Raw genomic sequence first — 7146 nt, 5'->3', positions numbered from 1 at the left:
AGAAGCTGGACTGTGTCATTGTTTGCCCCGGGGATTATAGCTACTTTGACACCGGAGACGCCGCCGTCTTGACCCAGAACCCGGGCCTGATAACCACCCCTCACCCCGGGCGGTGGGCTAGCCCGCGGGGGGACCTGTTACCTGGTTAGCGCTAACATGCTGTCGAGGGGAAACTATTAATGGTCCCTAGAGGGGGTGGTATGGACCACTGCACCGCCGTTTCAACCTGTTGCATCCAAGATAAGTTTTAGCCAGTTTCATAGGTGCAACTCCATTTCATTTCCACAGAAAAACTCCTAGCAATTCTATTGCTTGAACTTTCCTCAAGACCTTTGATCGTTTCTTACCAAGCTCCCATGTAAACCATCTGATCTGCCCCTAAGAGGTCAGCCGGTGACCGTGCAGAGCGGAAACACAAACAACCCCGGCGTCTTGAGATATCACAAGGAAACCATTGCAGGGATCCCTCCTACTCACTGTTTTCGAGGTCAAATCGTAATGTAAAAAAAAAATCGTGAAAAAAGGGGCATATCATACATGCTTAAGGTACCGATTTGTTACCGACATATAAGTAATGATAAGATTGTACCGTTTATCGATTAATAACAGTTTAGAGTAGAGTAGAGTTTCAGGCTAACTTTCCAAAGTTTTGAAGTAGAAGACATCTGGTTTGGACGCCCAACATCTTTAAGACCAGAGGAACTTCCTGTCTGACGCGGCCTGTCTGTGTCCGATGTTTGAGGGACGGTAGGCAAGGACCCGTTCTGTTACCTGTCAGTCCATGTCCGGTAACCCGAGCCCCTGCAAGACCGGCCGGGCAGCTACTGTATCCACCCCGACAAACTGGGCGTGAAATTAAGAAGTTTAGCTACCCTTTCGACTGTCGCAGGTTTAGACGGGTCCTTTTGATGCTAACAGCATTAAGTGGAGTCGGAAGTTTTGATGTCGATAAAAGTGAATGATATTCGGACAGCCGTGACCTTGCCTTCCGTCTGTTTGTCTTGTTGACCTCCCTTGACCTTCTGGTCAATAACTCAATGTAGTACCTGTGCTCTGTCTCCATATCTGTTGTGCGCATCTGCCTTTTTGTGTCTCGAGGCTCTCGCTCGAGGAACTCTGGAAGCAAGAAGTGTGCTTGCATCCTGCTGACTCGGCAACATTTCAGAAAGTAGAAACCCGTCCACGCCCACCAACAATGATCCGCCCCTTTTTAAATTTAAGACCAGTGAAAAGTGCGGTAACAACAACACCATGCATAACGTTATATATATAGTTACAAGAAATGGGTGTCAACAGTTCAATATGGCATTTTTCCTTCAGAAGGGGCTCTTGCTTATCTTGTAGAATCAAAGTAACTTGCCTTGAAATTACCCCGTTGACAACGTCGGACATGCGAGTATAGCAGGAATGCATGACACAGCCGAGACACAACACAGTACGGGTGCACGGCCTCGGTGGGTGGCGTTTTCAGCCACAACATACGGGAAACAGAGTGTTAATAGCGGCTTTTACCGTGGGTCAGTCTGAGACGGGTGTACTTTTTTGATACGAAGAACAAATTCGGTTTATCGTCTGTTACTGTTGACGATACAATGCAGAGTGTAGAGAGGGTGGCGTCTTTATTATCTACAGCAAAATCTGCAATCTCAGCAACATCGATGGAGTGTTATAAGATCAGTTCATCATTTCACACTGTTACAGGCTGCCCTGTCCTTCAAAATCAAATTCTGGGGTTGGCAGCCTGAAGTAGCCAGTTCGACCTGCATTTAATAGGGTCTCAGCTGTCCCCTCTCGCACGGTGCTGACCTGGTGTTTAGTGAAGGAGACAGCTGCACACAAGGGTGGTCTTCAAGGAACATCTAATGTGAATCCTGCATACCGGGGCAAGCACGCAGGAGATGAGAAAACCTGATAGACCCAAGATATGATGGTTTTGAGATGGCGAGGGTGTGGAAAGAATGCATGAAGTACAGTAACTGCAAGTCGAACTGTCAGCATAGCGCCTGAGACTTGGCCAATGTTTTTGCAGATAGATATTGCTGTGAATATAAACGATGCCACTCCCTCTACTCCCAGGATTAGATAGCTATTAAACAGTAACAGACGATGGGTATTTTTTCCGTACTGTATCATACTCTTGAAGACACAGGCTGTTACCCGAGCTAGCACACCCAGCACACAGGTGCGTCACAAGGTACGCACACAGGGGAGCACAGTCAAAACACAGCCGCCGCACTGACAGAGATTGGTGAACCGCCGTCATGGATACCTTGGTATTTATGGTTCGTAAAACCTCAATGTTGGAGCGGGCTCCGCATTCCAGTTGAAATTAGTGTGAAGTACCTGACAGGGTGAACTTTAAATAGAACACATTAATCACTGGAGGTGGAGAGAGGGAGGGAGAGAGTGAGAGAAAGAGGGATGCAGAGAGAGGGAGGGAGGGAAGGGGAGGAGGAAGAAGAGAGAGGAGGCGGTAAAAAAAAGAGAAATAGCAAAGGGATATGACTGAAGGAGGGAGCGAAAAAAGATGATGATGAGGGAGAAGATACGAGGGAACAGAAGTGAGACGAACGAAGAGGGCAGCAAGATAGAGAATGGTAACTGGAGCCAATCAACGAGAGTCAGTACAGGACAAGGGCAGTAGACAAACAACAGACAGGTGACAAACAACAAAGAGATGGCCATGATAAATAGATTGGATGACAACCTCCTTGTCAGTTCATGTCAAGATCCGCCCAAATAAACTGAAGACATGTAGCGTTACAGCTCCTCTCTCACGTGGCCTTGCGTCAACACGACACACGACACAGGTTGTCACTACTGGTACTCAGTGCATGACAGGAGAGGCTGAAACCAAATCCCTGTCTGAGTTTCAATACCCTGTCCTTGGCCCATCCACAGAGTGGGACGGAGATCCCTGACCCGAACACCTGTCGACGCACCTTCCCTCTCTGCATACGGCCGAGACTGAAGGTAAACACCGGCCTCCTCACACGCCAAGGCTGTCTGCGTGCAAGTGCGCCTTGCCCTTGACCCTCACCTCGGGACATGGCTTCTATAAGACATAAAGCGCCACTTAGCGAGAATAGGTTAAAATGCACCAAATATGCAGGCTGAGCACTTGTAATATGTTGTGCTCCAACAAGATTTCTCACTTCGTGTGAAAACGTGCTTCTTAGAAGTCTTCCCATCCAACAAGCCAAGATGGATACTAGCAACTCTTTATCTTTGTAAGATCTGTACCGGGACATTGGGGGGGGGGGGGGGGGGCACATAATTCAACTCAAGAGTACTTGATACCTTTGAGAGACTAAATATTGAGAGACTCAGAGTTAGTCTCTCAAAGGTATCAAGTAGCATTTCCTCTTTTATATAAAGCATTGGCAACTTTCTTCAAGACCACATCAAAGGTACCATGTTCCTCAGTCTATTTTTAACAGGTGTCGTGAAAAGAGTCCTGTAGTTTGATCTGTTGAGCCTGTAACTGTCGGAAAACGACCGTGAAACGAAAATAATTGGCAGCGACGATGCCTAGGATTGTGTTCTTCTCTTGTTGCTTTCTCTCGCTCTGCGAAATTTCCGCCTGACCACATCAAACAAGCGCCCACCTTTCACTCCACGTCACGGAGTCACCTGGCGCTTTGATCTCCGCCGCCCGTGACGTCGTGCCTTGCCAAGCCTTTGATCTCGCCGCCTCACAAAACAAGCTGACGCTCCCTGTGTTCGGCTTGGACAGGCGTCTTGTAACACCTTGCAGGCGGCGGAAACACTTAGTTTGTTCTCGATATGTCTTGAGGCGTAATGCTTCCTGTGTTATCTTCCTTCTGATGTCTACCGATTGAGCGATAACAATACTTAAAGACATATAGATCCATTCTAGACACGAGGCACTAAGTTCAGCTACACATGCAATAGGATTTCATCTAATTCATAGCCAAGGGCAAGTATAACTTCCCCAGTAGAGCGAACCCATCACTGACAATACTATTGTAAGATTTGGGGCAGCATTGTCCACTATTTCAATCCGCAGGATCAGGCATACCAAGGAATCGGGTAAAGGCATTCTCCAGTGAAGTATTAATGACGATAATGCCCTGTGAATAACCCCCTCCCCGTGAGCTGCTCAGACCCGAACCCAGCTGGCGAGCCTGCGTCTCAAGACGTCCCCGCTCCGTCTGAGTGGGTCCGAAAGGAGCCATGACAGGACCGGCGGCCCCCTGCCACAGCAAGGCCTTTCTTGTCGCCGACGCCGCCCGGTCAACTGAAAAGGCCTTTCAGTAAGAAATAAATGTATCACACAAGTTTCTTATACCCCAATGAAGTCTTTCCATACATCATACTGAGCTGATCGCGTCATTATCTCACAACTGCAAATTACTCTGAGAAGCGAATCGGAGATGATCCCCAACACACAATGTATTCTCTCTCGCTGGAGATGGCATACTTTGTAACGGTTACGAAGAAGTCGCTTCTTCTCAACGTAAAGTAAAATATCTGCGACTTGAATTGTTTCCACTTCAATGTCATTAATATCAAATGAATCCGAATCTGCCCCAACTATAGCTTAATTGAGATCAGATAAATCAGAAACTCTGACCGGCGCATACGGAACACCCCTGATTCTACCGTAACCAATACGAGAGCGCGTCCTTTAAATTGCTGTGTCACAGTGTAAAACACAATCATGCAGCTCTCTTATTCAAACAAAAAGCGCAACACACAAAATCAGACGAAAACCTTTCTGAAAGAGATTGATATGATTTTTATGAGATTGAAGAGAAGACAATAACTTTGATGTTTGTATGAAACATTTATTAGATACGTCTTTATCTAGAATAGTTATGTTTGTAAACGAGGCAAGCGATGCGTATCACAAACTCTTATCTCCACCAGATCACAACATTCACACGGTAGAGATTTGACAAGAGGTTGCACAACAAAATTTTAATGGTGCTATTTCCATTGGAAGGTCTGGAATTCGGCCAGGGAGTTTTCCCACACATTTCTCAAGACTGAAGTGACAGTAAGGGGCGTGTCTACCACACAATATCTCCATCAAAATGTTCTTCTCTAGGATTAAGTTCTTAAGGTACGCAACACACTTTTCGGTGACTGCCAACAGAAGCTCGAAATGAATAATGAAAAAGTATCCATCTTGAACATTTTCTTTTTACGTGTAACTCGGAGTACAAATTACAGTAAGAAATTGTATTCATTCGGTGGATAGCAGAGACTGGGAATTCTTGCGCTGTGAAGAAGGCAGTCGTAAGAATTGCCGGCCACAACCTGGATACCAGACCCCAACCTCAAAAATATCTACCGTATCTACCCAGCACGATAGATATTTTTGAGGATGCGATCTGGTATCCAGGCTAGACACAACTGGCACCTCCGTCTGAAACCTCTGCCAGTAGAACAGGCCCGATGTCCTGCCATTGATTGTGCACTGGTGACTTTCCCACACACTTCTCCTCCGTGTCTCCGTCCTTCTCCGCCTCGGGGCGTCTCCTTGGTAACGCCAAGACGTCCCCAGCACAGCTGGTATTTCACTGGGTTGGAGGGATGTTCTGATGGGAACGTCTTATTACCTGTCCATCACGAAGACGTGAGGAATACCTGAGAAACTTGCCGCAAGGTGTGTCAGGGAGTGGCAACGTCTTGTCGACCAACATTTCCAACAAGTTGCTCTCCAATGTTAAGTTACTTAGAATATTCTTCACTCCAAAGTGTTGTGAGCTAAGAAGGCATCTTAACTGTAATATTACTACATTTCCCCAAGTCATTCTCACCTCCCAGATCACCCTACCCGCGCAAAGCTATTACTTAATTCTAATTATCCGCCTCTTTACACGTTAATTGTCCTTAAATGCTCCCTGAGTTCTCACATTAAGCGCGTCTGGTACCGGCACTGCTACAGGGATGCCCTGAAGACATCGGCGCCAACTCAAAAGCTTCTCCTAAGCTCTGGTTGATATGTCACAGGCTCCACCGGGCAATAACCATCCAAGCATACTAATTATGGTGCCGCCGTATTGTTCTTAATTAATAACTTAAGACACAGGGAGTTCTCCCCTTAAGAGTCCGTATAATGTATGCCTTAATGATAATGTTCTTAGCTTAAATGGGGTCGCTAGAAGACAACGGAATGGCTTCAACCCTTATTCTACCTACGTCTTAGTTGACTTAGGTCATCGAATCCCGTACAACAATGAAGAATCACCTTGGTTACGGGATTACCATCGACAAATGTCTGCCAAGGAGCCGTTTTCATAAACCCCCTTTTCTGATCATTGAAGACGGGATCAGAAGTACTCAAGAGTGGAGTATATAATAATGTATCTCGACCCCACCCCGCCGTGTCTTGAGAGTTTAAGTAGATGAGTAGATTAAAGGGCAGGGTGTCGTGACGTCAATTCAACAGAAGACGAGGGTCAGACCAGGAAACTAACTAACCAAGCAACCAACCAAGCAACCAACCAACCGTGAAGCAACCAACCAAGCAACCAACCGACCAAACAACCAACCAAACAGCCAAACATCCAACCAAGCAGCAAACCAACCGACAAACCAACCAACAAACCAAACCGTCATTCCTTCAGTCCCTCTTTAGTAGTCTTGTCACCTTTCCACTTAATCGCGAGACTTAGGTACAATTCCCCCGAAGAGACCAACCCAAAGTCCGTCATTATCAGTACTCCATGGTGATCCCCTCAAGTGGCTAAGTGGACAGTTATCTTGACTGACATGATCCTATATCACGGGATGCACTTTAGTCTGTTAGAGACATCTTTGTGACACAATGTGTCCTAAACCCTGTCTTTAGTCACATCTTTGACTAGGTGTGGCTACCCTCCCTGACCCATTGTATTTGTCACGGTCACCTCCTCTAAAGTTGCTACTCCCGTACACGTATACAATGTGTACTGTCTTTTCCACTGGTCTATTCTCCCGGTCCAGTTCTATCCAGTACACTCTGTCTTAAAATAAGTTCACGATTCACCGAAGATGATCATTCCTGTTCTTCACGTGGCTTTTAGCAAAAGTGTATTATGAACAATAAAAAAACGATAAAAGGCCCAGAGAGCCCAAGAGGCTATTTGTCTTTTACGTTGGACAAACGGCAAGTTGTGCGCTTTTTCCTTCATG

Source organism: Branchiostoma floridae, chromosome 2 (assembly GCF_000003815.2).
Source record: "Branchiostoma floridae strain S238N-H82 chromosome 2, Bfl_VNyyK, whole genome shotgun sequence".
Lineage (NCBI taxonomy): Eukaryota > Metazoa > Chordata > Leptocardii > Amphioxiformes > Branchiostomatidae > Branchiostoma > Branchiostoma floridae.
This window is presented reverse-complemented; position numbering follows the sequence as displayed.